Here is a 10309-nt window from a genome sequence, read left to right as displayed (position 1 = left end):
GTGGCTTGCAGAATTCTTACAGATCACTCAGCTGATTGCCACACATTTACAGCTCATTTAAGCAACCCACCACATTTTTATAGATCACTTTAGTGGTTCTTGGCATATTTCCAGGTCACTTAAATTTCTGGCCACAAATTTCCTGATCACTTGAGCCACCTGCGACACTTTCAATTCACCTGAGTGACTTGCAGCACATTTCCAGATGACTCAACTGTCCCGTGGTACATTTTCAAATCACCTGAGTGGCCTGAGACACATTTCAAGATACCACATTTCTAGACCAATGAATTGACCTGCAATCTCCAAAAGGTTGAGCACCCTTGATTTAAGGTCTGAGGATAAGGCATTGTACTTATTTCAGAACACCATGCTAATTGGATATGAACAAGATGTCTACAAGTCTGTATATTTTCTCATTATCTGAGGAAAAAATATTCTAATTATGAAGTCTTATTGGAACACGTCATTGTGTCATGGTCAGAATCTTTCATGTTCTTTCTCCCCGATCCGGGTTCTGAGAAATGGGGTGGGGGATTTCACACAGGTGTTTATCAGATATCTCTGTGTCTCTCACCATTACAAAGAGATTGTTTACAATTCTTCAAATAATGAAAGTCAAGATCAAACACACTTAAGGATGAATTCTGTCCATTTCTTTGCGAAAAAACCCCGAAAAAACGGCAATATTGCAGCAATAACGTAATTTATTTCTGTTAAAAATGTCAATTTGATTCTGGAGTTGATAATTTCTCTTTTTTCTGTTGTCATTGGTCATCATACTTGTCGTCTTGAAAGCAATACAAATCAACATTATTATGAAATCTGTTTGAAAACATTACAGGTAGTCAGTATGTGATGTCCTGATGCAATCTTGTTTTTGTGTGTGTTACAGTTGATGCCGCTTATTAGGATCATAGGTAATGTTATCATCCAGGTATTGTTATCACTTTTACAAAGAATGGAATAGATCAATATTCATATCATGGGAAAAAATTAGTTCATAGTAATCTGGACGTAAATAATGTTATCAATTTTTTTTTCACGTCAAAAGTTTTTTTTGCTCATTCTGAAGCTAATGTTAACCAAACTTATTTTTTTAAGTTATCAATATCAGTCTGCAATACTATGTAGGAGTAGAAGGTGTTCTCTCCACCTCCCCCATTGTTAATTTCCATACTTAATTTTGTAATCGGTCCATAGTATTCATTGTGATCCATGCAGCTTGTGGAGCTGCTTTTGCAATAGCCTTCAGATAGTGAAGGAAAATTTAGGATTAGGGGAAAAAAGAGACTTTTTCCTCCTATTCTTGATCAGTTTCTTTCAGTTGGCCATATTCAAATTTCTTTTCCGAGAGACTTTCTCAAGGGTTCTATAAAACGTTTGTACATTCAATAAAAAATATCATACTTTGTGATATAAATTAGAAAAAGTTCCATTCTAATACCTCACATTGGCTGCACAAAAGTGCATTATTTTAACTTTGGGAGTTTTTTGTGGGGGAAAATGGAATGATTGAACATTTTGCAACCAATTCTGTGGGAAAGGAAGGACAAAGTTGTTACGTTTTACTAATTACACATTTACCATATGTTCTGTTTGACCAAACTGGATGTATAGCAACCATACTTGTAAACTGAACCTTTTTCGGATATAGTTATTGTTATTAGAAACTCTTGAGTCCTGATGTGATCACGTTAAGCGGTGTGGACTGCATCATCAGAAGCTATTATTTCTTTAGTTATTTTCATTATTGGTTAGTTGTCTTAAGATTTTGACACCTTTTTGTGTGTGCTGCATAGCATAATGCGAAAAATATTCTGTCTTTGTAGAATGGGCCACAAAAACTATGCCTTAGTGATGAAAGTATGATAAAGATAACATTTGGTAATTGCATTTGACTACATTAGGTAATAATGGTTATTTCTTGGGATTTTCAATTTCACTTTCAAGAATGAATTGGTAAATATAATGGTTTCACAAAACTGTTTATAATGTTATTGAACTGTCTATAAAACCATGTTAAAGCTATTTGGTTCAAATGATAATTATAGACATCACCTATTAATCTTATTAATCAATCACATCTTACTAGTCCCATTGTGTTTTGTGGAGAAATATCATAAACTGTTTCTATTCAAAAGTTTACTAAAAAATATAAAAATGTACTCTTAGAGGTCCTGAAAGTACATATAGAGCTTTTATTCAATACCCATAAATTATACTATATTGTTGTATGTATTGATTCAATTCTTCCTTTTATTCTACATATCTACTTGAAGTATATCATGTAGTGTGCATACATTAAGTACATTGAAATACATGTATGCATTCAGGGGATCTCAAATTTCTGCATGCTTTTTCGTGTATACCAGATATTAAATGTATTGATTCTTGTTGTCATGCCACAGTCATTATATGTATTCATATGAGATAATTACATGACAATGACCAGCTTTTACTTCAATCTCTTCCTCCCCTCAAACAAGTAGACTACACTAATCCATGATACTTAAACTGGATTTTTAACAGTTAATATCAAGTTTATATATTTCAAAGTCATAATTTGTAGTAATATTTCCAAATTAAAGTTTCTAGTGCAGGGTGAGACTTGTACCTTGGAGCATTATTTTTTAAACTCTTTTAACTTTTTCAGTTCTTATAGTAAACTTTCACGGAATTCAATTTTAATTATTGCATGTTGTATCAAACATTATGTAATATTTAAATTACCTTTTTCTCTTAGTGTAACTGTGAGATGTGGTTTTTTGAGAGATGGCTAAAATGTTTTACGGTACAACATGGGTGATACATCTTGAAACATGGGATGATGTACCTTAGTGAAAGAGGAGGGGGGGGGGAACTAAATAATTACTGAAAAGAAAATGTAAAGAGCATTTTTGTTATAAATGTCATATTGAAATGAAAAAATATGTAATTAAGGACAAAAACATAATTATTAATATATGCACACAGCAAAAAGTAACAATAATGGAGGTAGGAATGCATTTATATAAATTAAATACATAACTGTTTTATATATACGTTATACTTGTAGAAAGGAAAATAGAATGCTTTTATGTCATTAGTTCCGTTAGTTCCTTTGATGCTAGGTACAACATTCTTGGTGTTAGGTGCTGATGGGTAAAATATTTTCTCAACCATTTTCTTGAGGAAATTACTTTCAAATTCACTTGGTTTGATTTTCTGTTAGTCATAGCTCACATGGTGGATTATATTCCCCTACTAATAACTTTGACAAGGAGATAACAAAATATACATAAAAGAGAAGAGATGTGGAACCTGAAGTTTTTCTAGGGGAGGAGGATGGAACTAAAACCTAAATTTTATAATAGATTAAGAAAAAGATAAAAACTACAAAAAAATTAAAAGTTAGTAAAAGTTAAAATTCAAGGTATATTTGGGTTATTTTAAGCTATATATTGTTCCAAGGTACATGATTTTCTGCCATTTATGAAAATATTAATAACCTTATTTGCTTTGCTTGGTACCATTAGACACGTATGATGTTTATTGGGTCGCCTCATAGATTATGACCACTACATATATAGTTAATTAAACTTGCAATGTTGAGAAGAAACACAGCAAAAGCAACGGCACAGTTCTTGAGCTAAAATGTGCTTTTTTGTAAAATTTCATTCAAGGTCACAGACAAAGAACTGAAACAACACTCAGTTGTACGATTATATATTTCTAATCTCTTGTACTCCCAAAATATCTGCTAGAAAGCAATACTAAAAGAACTATTTCAATGTTTCATGATTTACTATACTCAAGGTACAACAGTTTCCCCTATATTTAAAAAATATGTATGTTTACATGAACTGAATAAAATATTCTTGGGAATCATTTCGTTAGAGAGTTAGACAGCTTTTTACTCAGCCCAAGATATCAAGGAAACAGATATTTTTTTGGGTATTATGCTGAGGTGAACTCAGAAAGCAAAAAGTCATTTGGTCTTCACCAAGACATGAACCCAGGTCCTCTTGAACACTGGGCAAGCATGCTACTATTTACACCACTGGAGATATGACCCTGCCTTCCTTATTGCACTGTGGCGACTTGATGCCAGAAAGTATCTGTTTCCGTGAAATCATTAGTTTAGAAGCTTTTAATATTGGACATTAATCTATGAAATTTTAATTAATTTGGTCTCGGTGAAATATTTTTGTTATTTTGACTTTGCTTCCGATATCCCCTCCATATCTTTAGAATTCACATTTGCTTATTAGCTAGTCATCTCGGAATGATGTCTAACAATGTAATGACCCTATGCTCTGATGCTAAACATACAGAGATGACTGGTTAAAAAATTGTATTGCAAGAGAGAAAAATTCCTGTGGGCATTGACAAACTTCTTATTTCTTCATAATTGTTATTATTCAAGGATACTGGTTCAACACCAATGTCTATGTTACTCTGACATTCCTGTGTCACTTTAAAAAATATTTCCAATATTTTTTCTACATGTAGTAAGTATGTATTACTTGCACAAATTTCTCCATACAATCGTGATACTCTGATATTGAGCACTTTTCCCCCTTACTTGATTGAATCAATGTGTTTTTATTGATTTTTGCTAGTTGAGTGTTTTATCTCTATGCTTGTAGTTTGTTATGAATTTTGTGTTTGATATTCTTCTATTTTTTTTTTTGAGCATGCACAGTATTTTCTTAAATTCCCTGGAAAGTTAATTTATTCAGTATTATTAAATTTGATGTTTCTATTTTTTTCTTCTTAAAGAATAAAATCGTATATATATAAAAAAAGTTGCTACTATTTATGTCTTATGAATTTATGTAAATATTTATGTGGCTGCGTGAATGTAAAACTGATTTCTCTTCAGTGAAATCCTATGTTTGTTGACCATACTATGGAGGACACATTTTGTGTTGTCAATCAATATGCTTATATACCTGTTCTGGAGTGTGTATGGAGTTTCTAAAATGAAATGTTTACTTATGGAGAGATTAGATGTGTTATATTGTTTTCACTTTCTTTTTTTTTTGTCTGTGAATAAGCATTTATTATGCGCATTTGATACTATTTCTTGTTGCAGAACAAAGTTTGAATTCCTTCAGTATAATGTAAATAAATGAAGAATATATATACATATATATATATACTTACAAATATATACATATATTGTCACGATTCAGAAAATATATTCATTGGTTTTATTGCACTGCTTTCATCTCATTATTTTTTCTATATTCGAAGTCATTCCTTTTTTCTCCTCTACTTTTACACACAAAAATTATTGCTTTTGATATTTTTCTTTATAACTTGTTCGTTATAATGATCTATGGTGGAAAGAAGTATTTTCAAGGGTCTCTTATGAGTTTCAGAATTTCATTTACAATAATGATATTGGTAATAGTTGTAGAAATAATTGTCTTCACTGAAATAGATCAGGGTTTTGTGTACATCTCTGAAAGAAATATGAAACTTTTTGACAGAGTCAGTCATCTAAATACTTTACAGACATAATAAATATAATTTTTCGATATAAATTTATATTTGTGACATGGTATTTTTAAAATACTCTGTATATTTAATCTCAAACTGCCTTTCCCCTTTTTCTGTGCACAGCTTAAAATTCAGAATAATTATGGAGGGAGTTTGGGATGGTTAGAAATGGGATGGCACACATATGCTTATCTTTGGATGGTCTTTAACAGATTTAAATGATTTTTTTTATCAAGTTTAGGCCTAAGATTCAAATATGTGAGCCTAACTCAAACAGTATTATTAAAGATATTGACCAAAATTAATTAATTGCAAATTTTTATTTTTAAATGAGATTTTGTACGTACATTGAGATTTTGACACATCAATCATTTTTTTTAAATAGCCAGTTTCAGCTCAGGTGTGAAGAGGTTACAGTCAAACATGCTGCAACAAACACCAACCAACCAGATATTTGGTTTGCTATAATCTGATCGAATAAGAAAATGTGAATTCTGTTGCAAAAATATCAGCAGTCACACCCAGGACTAGATACTATAAAAATACTGTGTATATTTTTGCAAATCGAACTATAGTACAGTCAAATCTTGATAAGTTAAATGTGCAGCTGCTGACAAAAAACTTCAAGTTATCGTTAGTTCAGATTTCAGAGCAGGAAAAAGAAAAATTACAGTGCTATTTACGAATATTGTATTACGAAAAAATGCTAAACTACTGGAGGTGAAGTAATTCGAAAAAACAAATATTATTCTAATTTAATCATATTTAATTATTGAATGAGAATATTTAGAAAATAAAATAGACGTACATGGTACTCATATAAATGAAACAAATTATATATAAAATATATACAAAGCTATTATAGCTGTCAAAAAATGCAGTGATTTTTGACGCGGTTTCACTTTTTTTTATCCTCCTTTCATGAGAAAATCATTTACTTTTTGCAAGCAGATAAATGTGAATCTGCTATATCCTATTGGTAAATGCTGAATTCTATAGCTAAATGCTAAATTATATTTAAAATTACTAGATTCTATTGCTAAACATTGAAAATTCTATCACTAAATGCTATTTTTTAAATTTCTCTCATTCCCGAAAACTTCGACTTAAAGGAAGAAAACTTAGTTTTGAGAGAAAATTTTAACACTTAAAATTCGGAAAAGTGCTGGGGGCTGGATGAAAACTTTGACTTAAATAGATGTTCAAATTATCACCAGTTCGACTTATCGTGAATTGACTAATGTGCATTTTGTCTTCAGCTCTCACCCATGGGAACAAATTCCTGATTTCCAACAAACTTGTGTTCTTCAACGGCAGAATTCTGGTGATACAACCCTCTCTGGAATTTCAGAACATTCTGTGCTGTGGTATGGAATTTAGCTTATCATTATCACGTGATTTTTACCGGTTAGATTTTATTGTTATATGGCGATGTGGTCTGGGTATCCCTCGGTTTGATGGTTAGATTCTTCCCCCAAAACTGTTCTTGGCCTGTCCAAGCAGTGCTGTCTTAAGGTAAGGGTCCACCCAATTCTTCCTAGATAGCTAGTATGTATTCGTCCACCCGGGCACGGTCCATGAGTCTGAAGTGCAATGGGGATCACGGTTATTAGGGATAAATTATTTTTCCTGACATCCATTGTGTGTGTGTGTAACGGGGTCCGACTTCAATAATTGTTTTATAGTTATGCGTAAATATATATATACGGGGTGATTATAAAAAAACTATCCCGACATATGGGCCCCTAACTATCATACCATTCACAGAAACTGAATGAAATTTTGGCATAAGATATTTTGATGTATGCGCTCAAGAATGATATGGAAAACAACATTGTCACTCTAACAGTTACGGTTACAGTGAGAAAATTTCGAAAATATCAAATGGCAACACCAAGTTTTTTGTATTGGAATGCGATCTCCATACTGAAAAACACTAAATAGCGTTGGAATGGCACCTGTAGCATGAAAATCACCGGCGGTAGATAGGCTAAAAGTGAGGACAACCAATAAGGACAGAGAAGCAGCATAAAATAAAGCATTTTATTGTGTTTCGCAAATTTTCCACACGACCTTGTGGAGGACTAATCAGGCTGGGATCTCAGCCGAAGAAACGGTGTGACGAATGAAACGAACATTAATGCTCTGGTGCACGGCAAAGTCCTTTTTACTTTTTCCTTGCTTAGCTCCGGGGATTTTCGTGCTACAGGTGCCATTCCAACGCTATTTAGTGTTTTTCAGTATGGAGATCGCATTCCAATACAAAAAACTTGGTGTTGCCATTTGATATTTTCGAAATTTTCTCACTGTAACCGTAACTGTTAGAGTGACACTGTTGTTTTCCATATCATTCTTGAGCGCATACCTCAAAATACCTTATGCCAAAATTTCATTCAGTTTCTGTGAATGGTATGATAGTTAGGGGTCCATATGTCGGGATAGTTTTTTTATAATCACCCTGTATATATATATGAAAAAAAAAAATAATCATGACACAAGTTGGTTTAACACTTGAAGGGACGATGAACATAAAATATGTGAACCATATTTACGTTACTGGAAAATTAATAAAAGTGACTGAAACTAAGTGGGAATAGGAGCCTGAGTTTGACCCGCACCTAAGCATGCAATGGCAGTGAATTGGGTCAGTCATATTTTCCTAGAATTACGGACGGTTAGCATGATAGGGGCCCCATGTTCTCCTATGTTAGTATTTCTCAAAGTGCGCGTCGTGGCTCCAACGGGCATCGCGGCAAGCTGGAGATATTGATTTGTGTGCCCAAGGGCGTAGTGGGGGGGGGACTTGGGGGTCTGGTCCCCCCCCGAAATGTGAGAAAATGACCGAAAAAAGGGAAAAAGGTGGCCAAATCAATTGTTCTGTCACTTTGGTCCCCCACCCGAACGAAATTTCTGGCTACGCCCCTGTGTGCGCCTATTTGTGCTTTATAAAATGCTTTTGTTATCGGAAAATATCTATCCAAACTATTCTGGGGAGCCGTAGAAGAACCACGAATTGGGTAAGGTAGCCGTGGGTGGAAAAAGTTTGTGAATCAAAAACTGTCCTATATGCAATCAAAACTAAATAAATTTGAAATATTAAAACGAATTTTTTTTTTAAAGTTTTGGTCGATTTCCTTCAATTTAAAATGTTATTTTTCGAAAAAAGGTGAGTAAATCAACAGTTTTTGTGAAAGAAAAACTCTTTCTACAATCCAATGTCGTGCTTTATCAAACAACGATAGGGTTTGAGTACGCCTTCGCATGTTTTTCTAAGTAAAAAAAACCATTTTGTTCTCCAAATTTCTTTCAGCATTTTTCCGTGCAGCTTTGAACCATTCAGTGTGTTTATGTAAATTTTTGGATTTGGCCGAAAATATCCTTTGAAAAGACGAAATAGAATGTTTTTGAGATCATTTCTCGTGAAATAAATTTGTTTTCTAATGCGAGACCACCTTCCTTTTCGAAAGATATTATAAGGAAGAAAAAAGAAGAAAGAAATACAGTGAGACTCCTATATAAACCGATACTCAAAGCACCGCAGAAACATGTTTTTCCAGATAATGTCTTTCGCAAGCATTCGAGATGGTCAAGTACGAAGCAGTTTCAACACAAATTTATTTTTACAGAGCAGCTACGTACACGCATTCACAAGCAGCGATTTAAAACACGAAATACAAATAGAGAGAGAGAGCGACCTACAAATAAGACCTTGTCTTCTGACCGCAATTCTATGAACTGCTTCTAGTTCGCTTTTGGTGGTGCCACTTTAGGGGGGGAGCTTCCAAAGAATTCTATCATCTCGTGAGCTCCCACCCTATCTCTTAACGCGGAGGTCTTCAACCCTTTTCAAGTCGCGAGCACTGTCTGTATCCATCATCAAAAGAAGAGCACCCTTACGACAAGTTTGACATACGAATGCATAAAATCAAGATTGATTCATTTCAACCTTTGAATGCAATTTGTGCAATGCGTTCAATTGCAACGTTGACAAAGTGAACGCGAGCACGAAATCTGACACAAGTATCGAGCATTCTTGATGCTTCAGGGAGCACCGTGGTGAAGATGCCTGCCTTAACGTCTTGACATCGCCAACTTATCATCGCTTTCGTCAAACGTGCCAACTTGGCGATATTATATTGCCAAGTTGCATTAATACGAATACAACGTCACAACAGGCAAAATGCCCAACGAGGTGGCTGAGAAAGCATTTTGCCTGGCTTAATACAATATAATTGCATTATATTGCCAAGCTGTCGGCGTAAATCCTTGGACGAAGGTGACGCACGATGTGAGTTCCCGCGTGAATTGGCTTTACAAATTGTCCACAAGTCCTGGCCTCAATGCCATTTCCATTGATGTCGATGGTACGTGTTTCGAGTCCTAGGGTCACCACTAAGGCGAGAGCGGCACGGGAACGAATATTATTATTTATTAAAACATATTTTTATATTAATTACACAGAAAGAGAAATGCGACGGCACATGGCGAACTCAACGGTTGAAGACGAACAACTCACCGTTCGTAGATTAGTGGTGTCGACAGATATATCGTGTCCTCACAGAAAGACTTTCTCCTTCCTTCTCCCAGTATCCATGCTGCCATCTGTCGGGTATTTACTTGACGGCAAACCCCACAACTCGCTAGGTAGATGGTGGTAGACCTGAGTTGTACTCGGTTTGAAAGAAAGAAGGAAAGATCTGAAACAGCACCTCATGCCACTTAATTGATCTGTCAATGTGCCACATGTCGCTTGAACGGTCGGTAAATGTGCCCCAGGTCACTTAAGTGATCTATAAATATGCCACGGGCTACTTGAGTG

The sequence above is a fragment of the Pholcus phalangioides genome, unplaced genomic scaffold, assembly GCF_987345545.1.
Source record: "Pholcus phalangioides strain wild (caught in Gottingen) unplaced genomic scaffold, Ppha-v1.0 ptg000015l_1, whole genome shotgun sequence".
Classification (NCBI taxonomy): Eukaryota; Metazoa; Arthropoda; class Arachnida; order Araneae; family Pholcidae; genus Pholcus; species Pholcus phalangioides.
Note: the sequence above shows the minus strand (reverse complement) of the source record.